Source organism: Nomascus leucogenys, chromosome 5, assembly GCF_006542625.1.
Source record: "Nomascus leucogenys isolate Asia chromosome 5, Asia_NLE_v1, whole genome shotgun sequence".
NCBI classification, from domain to species: domain Eukaryota; kingdom Metazoa; phylum Chordata; class Mammalia; order Primates; family Hylobatidae; genus Nomascus; species Nomascus leucogenys.
In genome coordinates, this window is record NC_044385.1 from 7,647,462 (window position 1) to 7,664,967 (window position 17,506).

A 17,506-nucleotide genomic window follows, 5' to 3' on the forward strand; every position below is an offset into this window, starting at 1 on the left:
GAGACGAGGTCTCATTTGTTGCCAGACTGGTCTTAAGTCCTGAGCTCAAGTGATCCTCCCTCTTTGGCCTCCCAAAGTGCTGGGATTACAGGCATGAGCTACTGCACCTGGCCCAATTTTGATGTTTTATTCATCGTGATTTTTTTTTCAAATTGATTTGCTGTTTCTTTTAAAAATATTTTATTAGTATTATTTAATTACTGAGTACTTTTTGCTGTCACTTAAAATTTGAATTGAAGCCAACTGCCTCACTTTGCATCATTCCAGTCTCAGCTCTATTTAGCATTATTTTGATAGTTTTAATTCCACAGGCCAATGAATAATTCTACTATAAAATTAAAGAGTTTATTATTCAGGTAAGAAAAACATTTTATTTTACCTATAAAGCCAGTTGAGAGTTAGTTTTGGCTGCATTATCACAGTGATCATCCCATTTCAGCATCCCTCTCTCTGCATATTCCTTACTGACAAGTAGTTAAAACAAGTGCTTAATCCAATGACAATTCAACTACTGGCCACTTCAGTCAACTGCTTGCCTGAAATATTTAGGCAATTCCATCACAATTTTTGAACTGCTGGTTTCCCAAACAACCAATCCACTAAGAAAACTAGAGCGTTATCTATAAGGAACAAGAACTGTGGGAGACGTGTATCTCACAACTGGAAGAAAATAGTTTGGTTTTAACTCCCTATAATCATTAGCTTCAAGTCCAGCAGGGGACAAAATGGACTAGTTACAGGGAGTGTTTCCCCTCTGTTGACATAGGGACATAATTTGTCAGCAGATGGGGAAGACTTTGTACTCTCTAAAGTAATTTGAGTTACCAGTGGTTTGTCTAATTTCATAGAACGCAAACAAGTAAGGCTTAGAAAAGTCGTTCTATGTTTTATCTGTCAAGTAATGACAACTACTTTCATTATTGTTCCAGGAATACAGGCTTACAATATCACTTTAGAGGTGATTAAAATGAAGGGAACACACCAGTGGATTAAATTTGATTCCATGATTAGCTCTCACTAAAATCCTTCTGCAACCCATGGGCAATGTAAAGGATTTGTCCAAATATTCAGACACGAACACATCTTTTTAATATAAAAAAATCCTGGGCTTCCTTTGACCTAATAAATCTATTGAAATATTCTAGTTGTAATTAAAGCTGGAGAAGACAACAAGAGAAAGGGAAGAAGATGCTTATTTATCATTCGTTCAGTGTCAATTACATCTTGGATCAAAAGGTGCCAAAATCCTCATGAGGCCCTGTGGGTGTAATCAAACTCCCTGCTGGAATTGGCCAATTCCAAGTGGTCATGCTGACGTAGGTGGCTGGTCCTGGCAGTCAGAATGTCTCCGAAATGGGAGAATTGATGGACAGCCCCGCTCTTGCGTTTGGCTTCTTTATTTCCTTGGTGCTCAAACAAAATCAGCAGTTTCAAATTCCAATTTGAATGCCAGGAAGTGACTGGTAATGGCATTTGAAGGTCCACTAAGCAAGCACCCCTGAAAAGTTTATCATAAGGCAAGAATTACGATACATGCCAGATAAGAAATTGACCCAAATCTTTTTCTTTTCTTTTTCCTTTTTTTTTTTTTTTTTTTTTTTTTTGCGATGGAGTTTCACTCTTCTTGCCCAGGCTGGAGTGCAATGGCACAATCTCGGCTCACTGCAACCTCCGCCTCCCGGGTACAAAAGAGATTCTCCTGCCTCAGCCTCCTGAGTAGCTGGGATTACAGGCACCTGCCACCATGCCCGCTAATTTTCCTGTATTTTTAATAGAGATGGGGTTTCACCATGTTGGCCAGGCTGGTCTTGATCTCCTGACCTCAGGCGATCCACCCGCCTCGGCCTCCCAAAGTGCTGGGATTACAGGCGTGAGCCACCACGCCTGGCTTCTTTTTCTATAGAGTAGTTCCAATCAGAACTACTCTATAGAAAAAGAATTATTTTAGAGGAATCTTAGAAATTGGCCAATTCAAAACTTTCTTGTTTTACAGATAATGAAACTTGTTCAAGGTCATCCAATCTTTTAGAATAAACCTAGATGTATAGACTTCCTATTAGTGACTGGTGTTATTTCTACCAGTTGATTCTGCCCGTTGTAGGGAATGTTCTTTGTTAAGTTATATATAGTTGAATATAGTTAGAATATTACGGAATAAAATTGAAAGATTTTTTTACATGTAGTAGAAAAACTATTTGCATGAATTTGAGATGAAAAATGTGTCTGGTTGTTTATGTTATAGACATACTAGTTCAATTTCAAAATCACTCCTATCAAAGATCATTTTAAAGTGTTCCAAATGTTGAAATATTATGTGATTTCAATATGTGGGTATTTAACCTGGATATGCCAGTTTTCCCCTGTACGCACTGTTTCCTGCCTAAGTCACAGAGTCAGTCTCTGTCCATTCCAGCCCACAAGGTAAGCAGCACTAAGCTCAGTATAGTGATGATTAATGTAAAAAGAGAGAAAGGAATCGAATATTGTATGTGATGGTAAAAGTATTCATGACATGGCCTATAAATACCTGATTACTTGGATCTTATTTGCATGATGCCATCATTTTTGGAATGACTTTATTGGGGGTAATGAACAAAGTAGTGAAATTGTAAAACAGGATTGTCTGTACCAAATGAGTTCCCTTCTCACTTTAAAGACCGCCTGTGTAAAACACAATTTGATTGGTTCTCTTATTGTCTACATAGGAACATTGTCATATTGTCATATGTGGACAATAAGTGTTTCAGTCTTTTTATTAAAAGAGGCCCCATTGGTTTTTTGCTAGTTTTCTCAACATTCTGAAACTTGTTCACAGACCTTCCATATTCTACTTAATTTGGTGTTTTTTTTATTTTGAGACAGAGTCTTGCTCTGTCACCAGGCCGGAGTGCAGTGGTGTGATCTTGGCTCACTGCAACCTCCATCTCCTGGGTTCAAGCAATTCTCTTGCCTCAGCCCCCCAAGTAGCTGGGACTACAGGCATGCGCCACTATGCCCAGCTAATTTTTATATTTTTAGTAGAGACGGGGTTTCACCATGTTGGCCAGGATGGTCTTGGTCTCTTGATCTTGTAATCTGCCCACCTCAGCCTCCCAAAGTGCTGGGATTACAGGCATGAGCCCCTGCACCCAGCTGTTAATTTAGTTTTAAAAAGACAATAGCATGGACCCAACAACCTAGCTTTCCAATAAAAACATTTCAATGCTTATGAAAATCAAATAAGTGTCTCTGTTTATATATCAACCACTTAAAGCATCCACAGAATAGAAGATATTTTCAACTGAACTGTAAAAACATAGCAGATCGGACATCAATGTAACTGCCAAAAATCCAGCAGGAGACAAACAACAGCCCAATACAGAATCAACATAAGTTTCTAATGCAATTTAAAAAATTCTAGTGAAGTATAATTGACATACAATAAACTATGTGTATTAGTCCGTTTTCACATTTCTATAAATTTTGATGAAGTCTAATTTATCAATTTTTTCTTTCATAGTTTGTGCTTTGGGTATCATACACAAGAAATCTCCTAACACAGGGTTGCAAACCTTTCCTTTCTTTTTCTTATGTGAGTTTTATATTTTTAAGTTTTACATTTGTATCTCTTACCCACCATGAGTAAATTTTTGTATGTGGTGTGAGGTATGGATCAAAGTTCATGTTTTTTCCCCATCTATGGATAGCCAGCTGTTCCAATACTATTTGTTGGCTATATATCCTTTCTCTAACAAATCGCCTTTACGTCTTTGTCAAAAATTAGTTGTCTACATATGTGTAGTTCTACTTCTGGGCAAACTATTCTTTTTCTTTGATTAATTTATATATCTTGACACTAATTAAACACTTTCTTGATTATAATAGCCTTATAGGAAGTTTTGAAATCAGGCAGTGTTAGTCTTTCAACTTTGTTATTTTTCAAAATAGTTTTTGGCTATTCTACATTTATTTTCACAAGAATTTTAGAATCATCTTGTAAATACCTACCAAAAAACTGCTGGAATTTTTACTGAAATTGAATCAAATCAGTAGATCCATCTGGCGAGAACTGGTATCTTAACAATCCTGAGTGTTTCAGCTCATGAACAAGATACGTCTCTCTCCATTGATTTAAGTCTTCTTTAATTTCTCTCAGCAATATTCTGTAGTTTTTAATGTACGCATTTGTACATCTTTTGTCAGTTTTCTAGTTTTCTTCCAAAGTGTTTCATATTTCTGTTGTAATTGTTAAGTGATTTTTTTTGTTTGTTTGTTTGTTTTTAATTCAAGAGATTTCACTCCGTCACCCAGGCTGGAGTGCAGAAGAGGCACAATCCTAGTTCACTGCAGCCTCAAACTTCTGGGCTCAAGCAATTCTCCTGCCTCAGCCTCCCAAGTAGCTGGGATTACAGGTGTGAGCTACTGTGTCTGGCTGCTTTTTAAATTTTTATTTCCAAATGTTTGTTCCTAGTATATGAAAGTACAATTATGTTTACATATTGACCTTTTATCCTGCAACCTTGCTAAATTTATATGTTACTTCTAGTATCTTTTTATAAATTTCATTAGATTTTCTACATAGACAATTATGTCATTCATTTGAGAATACAGACAATGTGTTACTTCTTCATCTAGCTTTCTTTCAATTAAGAAAGAAAGGCTAGGTGCCTCTCTAGCTTTCTTTTGATTAGTGTTAGCATGGCATACTGTTTTTCATCTGTTTACTTTTAACCTATTTTAGTTTTTATATTCAGAGTATACTTATTATAGATGGCATATACTTTTTCTTAATCCAATCTAGAAATATCCTTCTTTTAATGAGCTGTTTAGGCCATTTACATTTGATGTGATTATTGATATAGTTAGGTATAAGTCTATTATCCTACAATTTGCTTCATATTTTTCCAGTCTCTTCTTTGTTCCACTTTACTTCATTTTCTGCCTTCTTTGGATTGAGAATTTTTTTATGAATCCAATTTATCTCCTTTGTTGGCATATTGCTATAACTCTTTGTTATTGTTTTAGTTTTTGCTTTAGAATTTATAGTGCATATCTTAAACTTATTACAGACTATCTTCAAGCAATAGTATACAACTCTATACATAACATCAGAGCCCTAAAAAAAGTATACTTTCATTTCATCCCTTCTGGCCTTTATGTGATTATTGTCATATATTGTATTTATATATATATTATAAATGCTACATTATTTTTATTTATTTTTTTGAGACAGGGTCTCACTCTGTTACCCAGGCTGGAGTGCAGTGGTGTGATCACAGCTCACTGCAACCTCCACCTCCCAAGTTCAAGTGGTTCTCATGCCTCAGCCTCCCAAGTAGCTGGGATTATAGGCACACTCCACCACATCTGGCTAATTTTTGTATTTTTAGTAGAGACAGTTTTACCATGTTGGCCAAGCTGGTCTCAAACTCCTGCCCTCAAGTGATCTGCCTGCCTCGACCTCCCAAAGTGCCGGGATTACAGGCTTGAGCCAACGCACTTGGCCTGTTTTTGTTTTTATTTAAATGGTCAGTTAACTTTTAAAGCGATTCAAATGATAAGAAAAAAGTCTTCTATATTTACTCACTTGTTACCATTTCTGTTGCTCTACATCCCTCTGTACAGGTGCACATTTTTACCTAATATCATTTCCCTTAGACTTGAAGGATTTCCTTTAACATTTCTTATTATGTGAATCTACTATTAATGAATTCTTTCAGATTTTGTATATCTGAATATATATATATATATATATATAGCTTTATTTCTAGAAAAATCATTTTGTTGAATATTGAATTCTAGGTTTATAGGGTTTTTTTTTCAATACTTTAAAGACATTATTCCATTGTAATTTTTTCCAAAGAGTAATTCACTTTTTTCTTTGTTTGTCTATAATGTGTTTTTTTTATCTTGCTACTTTCATGATTTATTTTTTGTTGCTGATTTTGATTAATTCAATTATGGTGTTCCTTGATGTGATTTGTTTCAGTTTTCTTGTGTTTGAGGTTCATTGGGATTCTTGGATCTGTTGGTTTATAATTTTTACCAAATTTGGAAATAGTAGGCTATTGTTTTTTCAATTATTTTTCTTCTCCTATACCTTTGGGGATTTCAATTATACATATATTAGACCAAGTGAAGTTATCCCACATCTCACAGATGATCTTTGTTATTTTTAAAAATTCTTTTTCTCTGTTTCTTTTTAAATAGTTTCTGTTGCTATGTCTTCAAGTTTATTAAACTTTTCATTTGCAATACATAATTTTATTAATCCTATCCAGTGTATTTTTAATCTCAGCTATTGTAGTTTTCATCTTTAGAAGTTTGAGACTTTTTATATTTCCCATGTCTCAACTTTCTGAATATATGGAATATCATTATAATGACTTTTCAATGTAGTGCTTTGCTAATTTTATCATTTGTGTCAGTTCTTATTTCATTTCAGTTGATTGCTTTGTCTCTTCACTATGGTTCATACTTTTCTGGGTTTTTGTTTTGTTTTGTTTTTATTTGTTTGTTTTTGTTTTGCATGCCTGGTAATCTGTGATTGCCAGATATTGTGAATTTGACCCTGTTGGGTACTGGATATTTTTGTAATCCTGTAAATATTCTTGAGTTTTGTTCTGGGGAGCAGTGACATTACTTGAAAATATTTTGATCTTTTGAGGTCTCTAATCCATTTGATTAATTCTCTTCCTGGCCTTGAATAGTTTCCTCACATACATTCTTTGATCAGATTCAGCCGAATACCAGAGGAAGGCTTTCTGAAGATCGCTGCATCTCTCTCTCATCTCACAAATTCTGTCCTGAGAACTCCAGCTGCCTCGATCTCCCCAGAGTCGGTTTCATCTCTTCAACTCAGAAGTTTGTCATGCTCCACCTGAGTTTCCCTTCCCTGCAATGCAACCTAGAAACTCTCTCAAAGCAGTAAGCTGGGGGCAATCATAAGGTTCACTTTATTTTCCATCTTCCAGAGATCACTGTTCTTTCCTGGTGTTTGGTGTCTTGCAAGCCATGGTTTCAAATATTTTGTCTGGTTTGTTCTGGTTTAGTCTGGGTATTGGCATTGGTTTTAGCTGTTTCAGGCAAGAGCATAAATTAGGTCCCTTTACTCCACTTTGGCCAGAAACAGAAGTCCTCAATTTAATTTGTAACCTATTTTAAAGCTAGTCTACATTTTCTTTTGAAAGATTTTATATATTTATATGTCTCAGCATTTTAAACAGTAATTTAAAGCTTAATGGTACAAATATCACATGGGAGAAATAAAGGCCCCTGGTTTCAAAGAAAAACACAAAAGCTCAGAGGTTAAATGATTTAGCGTTCGTCTGTGACCGTAATGCAAACCACTGCAAAAAATTTTACATGACCGTGCAGGGGTCTCTTTTCTTAGTTAAGGATGACTGTACCCTAAACTGTAAAATAATTGAGTTTATGGAAGATACAATAAATAGGAATAACTGAATAACTTTTTTTTTTTTTTTTTTTGGAGATGGAGTCTCACTCTGTCACACAGGCTGGAGTGCAGTGGTGCGATCTTGGCTCACTCCAACCTCTGCCTCCTGGGCTCAAGCAATTCTCCTGCATTAGCCTCCAGAGTAGCTGGGACTACAGGCACTCACCACCACACTCAGCTAATTTTTTTGTATTTTTTGGTAGAGATGGGGTTTCATCATGTTACCCAGGCTGGTCTCGAAATCCTGAGCTCAGGCCATCTGCCCACCTCGGCCTCCTAAAGTGCTAGTATTACAGGCATGAGCCACCGGGCTGGTTGGGAATCACTTCTTAAATACTTATTGGAATGATCGTACCCAATAGACCAAAGTAAAGGTATGAATTCCCTAAAACCTTGCTTTAATTGATGATGCTTATTGGAATTGATAAAAACATAGCCTACAAAACCATTTGTAAAATATTATTATCTGAAGCCTTCCTCACATCAATTTATGAAGTACATTGAAAAAATATTACAGTCAAATTTTGGCAAATTGAGAGTGCTCTCAATTTGAATGATTTATATTGCTAATTTGATGTTACCATTTCATAAGTGAAGATATGACATTATAGTATACACCCATGCATAACTCTTGAACAGAACTTTGTCCTGACCTAAAAGAAAAGGTGTAATAATGATAGAAAGTGCCATAAAGCTAATCTCCAAACCCCACAACCACACATTCAACAATAAGGTATCCCCTATCCATGTAAAATAAAATATTAACATAGGTAAATACCAGAGACACAAAACAAATTCAAGAGTAGATCCGGGTTTGCTGGAACCTAAAACGTATACAATTTGAAGGTTTTCCTTAAGGAACACAATCCCAAATTTCAAATATGTAACTCTGACAAAAAGGAAGTCAACACAGTATTCCTGAAAGGTATTCCAGTCCTGGAAGGCTGAGTTACCCTCAAGAGCAACTATAAACAACATCAATACATCATACCCAACCCAAAGAAAATGTAGCTCCAACTCAAGTCTCCCTGAGATGAAAAGTACAAAATATGTCTATGGCCACACCGGTGCCACCTGACGCAAGGAAAACTGTGCAGGAAGGCAAATGGGAATGGAAAGACATTCAATATTAATCTATTGCAGTTAATATATCTTACCTTTGCAGGTGTTACAGAACCATAGGACCATGTGCATATATTGTCAGGCCCTGGGGTCCCTGAAGTAATGCTTCATTAGCTTTCTCCTAACCCCACCTATGAGAAAAAGAAGGGAGGGGACTTCATGGAAGTACAGACTGACACAACTTAAAATCATCATCTCTCTTCAAACAAGTAACTTTATTATTTATTATTTTAATTTTTTTTTTTTGAGACAGGGTCTTGCTCTGTCACCCAGGCTGGAGTACAGTGGCACAATCTTGGCTCATTGCAACCTCCATCTCCCAGGCTCAAGTGATCCTCCTGCCTCAGCCTCCCGAGTAGCTGGGACTACAGGCACATGTGACTGCACCTGGCTAATTTTTGTATTTTTTGGTAGAGATCAGGTTTCAACCATGTTGCCCAGGGTGGTCTCAAACTCCTGACCTCAAGTGATCTACCTGCCTCAGCCTCCCAAAATGCTGGGATTACAGGCATGAGCCACCACACCCAGCCCTATTTATTTATTTTTGAGACAGGGTTTCACTATGTCCCCCAGGCTGGAGTGCAGTGGTACAGTTACAGCTCATTGCAGCCTTCACATTCCGGGGCAAGTGATCCTCCTGCCTTAGCTTCCAGAGTAGCTGTTACTACAGGTGTGCACCACCATACCCAGCCAATTTTTAATTTTTTGTAGAGACAGGGTCTCACTATATTGCCCAGGCTTGCCTTGAACTCCTGGGCTCAAGTGATCCTTCCACTTTGGCCTCCCAAAGTGTTGGGATCACAGGTGTGAGCCACCAGGCCAGGTCTAAACAAGTAACTTTAAAAAACCTCAACGTTGGGCACTCATGGGGATCTTACCTTTAATACATCCCTAAACACAGAAAGTTCAAAGGCCATTGGGTACATGTCTACCTATAGGTTTTATTTAACCAGGAACATAAAAAGGAAGGTTAAAGGAAACAAGTGGGTGAGAAATGGGGAGATGGACTACAAATGTCATCTAGATATGTGGTCCTGCTAGCACAGAGATTTACAAAACGCCCAAGATCCCAGGTCTACCTGGCCCACTTAGCTCCATCCACTGACTCAGTCACTGACCACCTCAGCAGTTGCTATGGAGACTGCCTAAGGTTCCCATGGATGGGTGCCATTGACTAAACATCCTGGGAAATGCAGACAAAAGGTAGCAACCCTATCCCATGCTTGGATTAATAGCTGGGCACGGAACATTTTTTCCATCCTCAGCTATTCTGTTCTTGTCTAAATCAATTTGTTATGCCATTACGTTACAGAATGTATTCATACAGCAATTTTTGCTAACTTACCTCTTGCCCTTCCATACGCAGTAACAAACAGAGAGAAGTCCATCCACCATGAACTTAGCCTGAGCAGCATTGCCTTCTCTGGTCACAAGTCTTCATATTTTTTTAGAACACTGCAGTGGGTTTGTAAAGAGACACTAAATTAAAAACAAATATGTTCCTGTGCATACACAACACACACTCTCACACACACACTTGCACACACACGTACACGCATGTACACACACGTACACACATACACACACACATACACTCACACACATACACACACTCACATATACACACACATACACACATATACACACACAGACACATACACACACTCACATATACACACACATACACACACATATACACACACACACACACACATATACACACACATACACACACTCTCACACACACACACAGCATTCCTGTAGTGCCCCAAATTTCTACATAGTAAATGCTAAAGAGAAAAGCCCATGTCAAATATAAATAATTTCCTCTGGAGATATTGGAAATCCCAGGACATTCTCCAAGATCGTGTCTCTTGGTGTCTTTCCCACAGAGAAATATTAAACTAATGGCGTGGATTACACCTTCGGTGAAAGGTGAAACTGAACACCAAGGCAGCCCCTGGAGGATTAGGTTTTGATTTCTGACACCACCTGTTAGTGTAAGAATCGTAACCGCTGAGAGCACAAAATGGCTCAGAGGCGGGACTGCTAGTAAAGTTCACAAGTGACCCTGTCAGTTTTTAATTTCAGTCATTTTGCTAGGCTGACAAGGTAAAAGGACTTTAGTAAAAGGGCATCCAGTGCCACGACTGTAGATTTGTTGAATCAGGGTCATACAGTTCACAAAAGGAATGGAGCCCTGGGGCCATCTGTTTATATTGACCATTTCTCTACATTTCTGAGTCAGCAACAAGCAGGCAATTGCATCATCTGCCCTCCAAATAACCACTGTCACCCCAAACACACACTTCATCCCAAAAATGTTTCATTTTTCCCCCTTTGTGTAAAGAACCTTTGAAGTAACAAGACGAAGCGTGGTATTTTATTTAATATTCACATAGTAGCTTGTAATGTATTTAATTAGTCAATTCTTCATCAGCCTACTTATTTGACATCTTGTTGAAACAAGAAGTGGCTTTACAAGGTGAAAAGGAAAGAGTATGGCTTTCAGATTCAGATGACAGTAGTTCCCAACGCTGAACCCTCAATTTGAAGATTCTGTAATTTTGGAAAAGTTTCTTATTCTTTCTAAGTATCAGCTACTTTTTCTCTAAATAGAAATAATATCTCAGTTGGAGATTTGTTGGGAGGATTAAGTAAACATTATCCATATATCTGGCAAATAATAAGTAGACAGTAGATATTTCCATTTCACAGTTCCTATGGCAGTTTGTGTGTGTGTGTGTGTGTGTGTGCAAGATGAGTTTGTGTGACTAATGACAAAATTTCCTAAGTTTTCAGGAAAGGTCTCAAATAATTCTTTCCATGAAAGCCTCTTATCAAGGCATTAAAATGATTGATTCTGGGAATATTTAATTTTATTATTCTTAAAAGAGCTCTGTAATATGAAGTAGCTTATTTATGGAACCAAAAGGTCTTCCTCTTTTTAACTGAATTCTCTATTCGATTTCCACGTTTTGCTTGGGACTGTTAGGTTGGGCAAATAAAACGTAGTGGAAATTAATGGAAAAATTGGAATTCGGCAAATTTTATTTGGCTTTGCTCTGTTCAAACTTACCACATAAAATCCTTCACGTCTTTTAACTCCCTTGTGGGTGATCTTTCTCCCAAATAACAACCCTAGCTTTCTGCATTCAATTAATCCACAAGTATTTATGAAAGACTTCCACTGAGACTGTGCCATATTAAACACTATGGGGTATGCAAGAAAAATAAATGATGACAGATTATATAGTACTTAGTGGTTCACAAACCACAAGTAGAACCTGTCTCCTTACCTCTTAGTTTCACCTTCAAAAAAATTTCCACACTCTAGGAACTTCAAATCTAGAAAAATAAGATTATCTCACCTTAATCAATTAGCAAGCAATTGATGCTTATCTATTTATTAAGTCATGTGACCTAAACTTTCTTAAATAGTTGGCCAGAAATGGGATATATCACTAGGGGTTGGGTCACCAGGAGTTACATCATGGAAATGTTTGCATTTTAGGTGGATGTTAAAGGCAAGGAGAAAAAAAGAGTGGCTGTGAAATAGTGAAAGTACATGACTTGTGGGCAGACTGGATCGCCAGATATTTATAAGGAGCCAGATGATTAATTTGGGATCAGGGAAGAGGAGGTATGGTTAGAGACACTGCCTTTAGCTAGATGAGAAAGGCTTGAACACAAGGCTGGACTTTATGCTCTTTCATTCTGTAAGCCATTATAGTGCCAGTTAGGGGAAAGAGGATTGGAAGGAAGAGGGTTAGAAGAAAATAGTAAACACAATAAGATCATATTCAATATACAAATTTTAATTCGTTTTTCGAGGGTTCACCTCTTGCCTTGTTTTTCCATTAATTTACCCACTGTCTTCCCCACTCAAATAACTGCTTCACTTAACTGTCCTCTTCATTCAGTTTGGTTCAATTCATATACTTTTTGACCACCTATGATGTGCTAAACACAGTCCTAAAGAAACAAAAAGTGAGAATCAATTCACCCTCTCAAGGAGCTTACAGTGTAGCCCAGAAGAAGTCCTGAGACATTTTCTGGGTGTCCACAAGGTCATGATAATATGTTATTTGCCATTTTGCCATAAACCCTGATAGCACAAAAGCAGGGGTGGGTTCAACTGCTGGCACCTGAGCACCCATGGCAGCGGTATCACCCAACTGTACTGGTTGTCATATTCTTTTGTCAGGCAATGGCAGAAACAAAAATTGCCAATTTCACTTAACATTCTCCATACAGTGGTAAAAATTCTTAACCATATTAAATTTTAACCTTTGAGTAGATGTCTCTTTTTAATAATAATAATAATAATAATAATAATAAATGAGGTGAAGTCTCACTGTGTTGCCTAGACTGGTCTTGAACTCTTGGACTCAAGGGATGCTCCCACCTCTTCAGCCTCTTAAGTAGCTGGGACTACAGGTGTGCTCCAGGGACTCAGATGTCTTTTTGATATTTCCTGTGACTCACTGCATAAAGCACTTCTGCTGCACACTGAAACACCGTGACTGTTTCAAGATAAAGGCGCCTGTGCCATTGTTTGAGTTGAACATATTGAGGCACCATTGAACACCATGTTTCACAGAACATTTTAATTAAAATGCCAAACTACAGTTAGTCCAATATGAGCATTTGGGAGAAATGTTCTCAGAATTTAACAAAATGAAGCTATCACTTCAAGAAACACAACTGACAGCATTTGCAAATTAAAAAAATTTAACTTTTTAGGAAAACACTAGAATTTTGGAAATATTTATTTGCCACCAGTAATTTGTCAGCTTGTAAATACTTAAAGACTTTTTTGGCTAGGTGCAGTGGCTTATGCCTGTAATCCCAGGACTTTGGGAGGCCGAGACGGGTGGATCGCCTAAGGTCAGGAGTTCAAGACTAGCCTGGTCATCATGGCGAAATCCCATCTCTACCAAAAATACAAAAATTAGCCGGTCCTGATGGCGGGTGCTTGTAATCCCAACTACTTGGGAGGCTGAGACAGGAGAATTTCTTGAATCCAGGAGGCAAATGTTGCAGTGAGCCAAGATTTCTCCATTGCCCTCCAGACTGGGCGACAGAGCAAGACTCCGTCTCAAAAAAAAAGAAAAACAAAAAAGACTTTTTGATGAGATTGGCGGTGATACTAATGACCGATTTTAAAAAGTATGTATTGTACAGTAGATGTGTCAACATTCTGTAGATCTGCACAATTCATTAAGCCAATGTATGAGGTTGTAAAATCATGCTTAAGTACAAGATCCATTCCAAGTGCACTGTAGACCAATGAATTTCAATGTAACAGAGTTCGAGAAATTCATCAATATAGCTTTAAATGTCACATTTTAACTAACGCTTAAAAATTTTTTTATGTCAAATTTTGGTGTACTAACAAAGAACACCCACAATAATTACATAGAAAGGGACGATCATAATCTGTATGTGGGAGGCCAAATTTTCTTTGTATACTTCAACCAAAATAACAACACAACAGATTAAATGCAGAGACAGCTAGGGGAATCCAGATGTAAGAGATTTGCCAAAAGGTAAAAAAAAAAAAAAAATACTACTCTTCTCACTTATATTTTTGTTGTTTTGGGAAATATAGTTTCTTTTCATAAAACATGTAATGAGTTTATTATCATTATTTTAAAATAAATACATAAATATTTAAAATTGTTTTCAATTTTCATTCCTAATATGATAGATATAACCAACAGAAACTAAAGCTCTTTGAGGTCCTTATCAATGTTTTAAGGGCAAAATGGATTCTGACACCAACAAGTTTGAGAACTGCTGGTCTAACCAATCATAGGGCACCCAGGGAGGGCTTTTCCCACATTTCAGATGCTCCCTTTACCCTCTGATTAATAGAAATCAGTGAAGCTCACTAATTATCAGCGTGCAGCTATTACTCTAAACTTGCTAAGCTTCCTCCGTCTGCCATTTTTATGTCATGTATTTCCCTTTCCATTCTATTTATTTAATTTCATTTTTCCATTAATTTAATTAATTTCAATGTCATATATACTTAGCAGGCTTTTTTCTTTTCATTATTTTTAAAAAATTCATCAAAATTGTTTTCGCATAGTTTTGAGGCAAATTTTCTACAAAACTTGACAAAGAAATTGGATCTCTCTCAGCTGCCAACCCACCCTCAAATTTTCAGCCCCCAAAGGCAATTACTATCAAAGTTTCCAGCTGATTCTTCGGGTATTTTCCTCTATCTCTTTCCATAACACACCTATTATGAAGTCTTAATTTTCCAATCGTTAGCATGCTATCTACCCACTCCCCACGTGGAAGATGAGAAGTGAGCGCCTGTCACCTCCTGGTCCCTAAACCAGCCCTCTCTTTGTCCAAACACTCCACATGTCCTCATTCTCCCCAAGCCAACATTTCAATTAGATAAAATTTAACTGCATACATTATTATATAACTATGTCTGCATGATTCACAATAAAACCATGTTGCACAGTTAGCAATTTTTCTTTCTCAATTTTTTTGTTTTCTCTAGATTAATAATTTTCATTTTCTTTCTACTTACCTTTTTTTCAGCCTCAAACTTTTCTTTACTTGCATAATCTGCTGGTGATATTGTAATCACATTAGCTGTTCTCTTATTTTCATCTTGCTGAGGTAGTCACCCTGTCTGGGTGGTTGCTCTCCAGGCAGCTCCGTGGCGGCCATCTTGGATCTCTTCACCAGGACTCACCCTCTATTGCTGACCCCTTGTCCTTCTCTTTTTTGTTTTTTTTTCCTTAGTTTGATGAGACACACACTAGTAGCTTCCCCAAAAAGGTTACATGGAAGATTAAACTTCCCAAAATGTATATGCCTAAAAATACATGGAATAATACATTGTAAATGGATAAACAAAAAAAAGATTCATAATTTAGAAGAGAATTTCCATTTGAAAGTCATTTTACTTCAGAAATTTATTTATTTTTTTATTTTTTTGAGACGGAGTCTTGCTCTGTCACCCAGGCTGGAGTGCAGGCAGTGGCGCGATCTCGGCTCACTGCAAGCTCCGCCTCCCGGGTTCATGCCATTCTCCTGCCTCAGCCTCTCCGAGTAGCTGCGACTACAGGCGCCCGCCACCATGCCCGGCTAATTTTTTGTATTTTTAGTAGAGACGGGGTTTTACCGTGGTCTCGATCTCCTGACCTCGTGATCCGCCCGCCTCGGCCTCCCAAAGTGCTGGGATTACAAGCGTGAGCCACGGCGCCCGGCCTACTTCAGAAATTTAAAGTCCTTGCTCTGTTGCCTTCTGCTTTCAGGACGGCTGTTTAGAGGACCAATGCTGTTTTCATTCTTGGTTCTTTGTACAAAAACTATTCTGGTGGTGGTTTTCTTTTTCAGGAGAATTTTGGGATCTTCTCCTTGACCCCACTACTGAAAATTAGTGTGCTTTGGTAAAGTGTTTCAGTTCACTGTCTGGATACTGGTGAATTCTTCAGCACCGAAACATTTTCTTTAATTATTTTGTTTGATGATTTCTTCCCTGCTGGTTTCTCAGGTCTCTTTTCCCGTGATTCGTTTTATTTATTTTATTTTATCTTATTTTTTATTTTTATTTTATTTTATTTTTTATGGAGACAGAGTCTTACTGTCACCCAGGCTGGAGTGCAGTGGTGTGATCTTGGCTCACTGCAACCTCTGCCTACTGGAGTCAAGCAATTCTCCTACCTCAGCCTCCCGAGTAGCTGGGACTACAGGGGCACACTGCCACGCCCGCCTAATTTTTTGTATTTTAGTAGAGATGGGGTTTCACCATGTTACCCAGGCTGGTCTCAAACTCCTGAGCTCAGGCAATCCAACTCAACTCACCTTGGCCTCCCAAAGTGCTAGGATTACAGACCTGAGCCACCACGCCCAGACATCCCATGATTCTTTTAATCAGATATTCGACCTTTCGCAGTGGTCCCTTACTTATAAAAAGAGCATTTTTCTCCTGTTTTGCATTTTTGTCATTTTGTTTTTAGTTTATGGAGATTTCTTCAAGTTTATTTTCTAATTTCTGTTATTTTTTATTCCTTGCTGTTTTATTTTTTAATTTCAAAGAGCTCTTTCTTATTCTCTGAATAATACTTTCTTAGTATCGTCTTCTTTTTTCTCATAGGAATAATGCCTCTCTTACCTCTTATGAGATTTTGAAGTTTTTTTCTGCCTCAATATTTCTCTTTTAGTTGTTTTGCCTTTTGGTTAGCTTGCTTGGGGCTTTGTCTCTAATCTTAGAGCTTTTCCTCAGTTGTTTTGCTGATTGATGCCTGGTAGTTTGTGGGTTGTATTCCAAATTAGAGCACTCAAAAACTTACTTGAAGGGCAAGACTAATAAGTAGACTTCCTGATTATGGAATGCACTGCAGAGTGATCTAATTTGGCTCTTTATTTGGAAGGCTCCAAAGCCAGTATCATTAGGCCTTTTTATTCCCTCATGGTGCTAGTAGATTTCCAAAGGAAGGCTCATCCTCTGCCTAGCTGCAGAGTTCTGGGGGCTGAGTTGGAGAGGAAGTCTGGGGATTTCACTCTTCAAACATTCGCTCAATTACCTTAGCACATGGCCTCTCTTTTAACTGGTGTCCTATGTTCCACTGTGCCCGGCCTAAGTGAATATTCTTTATAAAGCTACTTGAGGGTATTGGAATCTAATAACAGAGAGAAATGGAGTTTGATAATAAATGATTGCTAACATCAATCTCTCATTATTTTCAGTATTTATTGAGTACACATTATTAGGATATGCTCTACTAAAAACTCTTAAAAACTGTAAAGAGGTGTTAGAAAGCTAATTTTTGTCATATCTTAGAAAAATAAATTCAAAAGGGAAAATAAGAACCAAAGGCTATTAAATCAAAGGTGACTAAAATATCCTGGCAATTAAAATCTGCCTACTCTGTGGGAATTATGAATTGACTGCAGTTTTTGCATCTGTTTGCAATC

The 17,506-nt window shown here is 37.5% G+C and overlaps 1 protein-coding gene across 2 annotated transcripts in view; it reads left to right on the forward strand.

The window, feature by feature from the left end:
* GREM2 (gremlin 2, DAN family BMP antagonist) overlaps positions 1-17,506 on the forward strand; it is a 125,034-nt gene that overhangs the window by 40,988 nt on the left and 66,540 nt on the right. Inside the window, exon 1 of one of the 2 annotated variants that reach the window (XM_030812619.1) lies at positions 2,411-2,421. The exons of the other annotated variant lie outside the window; for it this stretch is intronic. The gene's annotated coding sequence lies outside the window, so the exon portion shown is untranslated. Of the gene's footprint in view, positions 1-2,410; positions 2,422-17,506 lie in introns of those variants that run through there. 2 annotated transcript variants of the gene reach the window in all.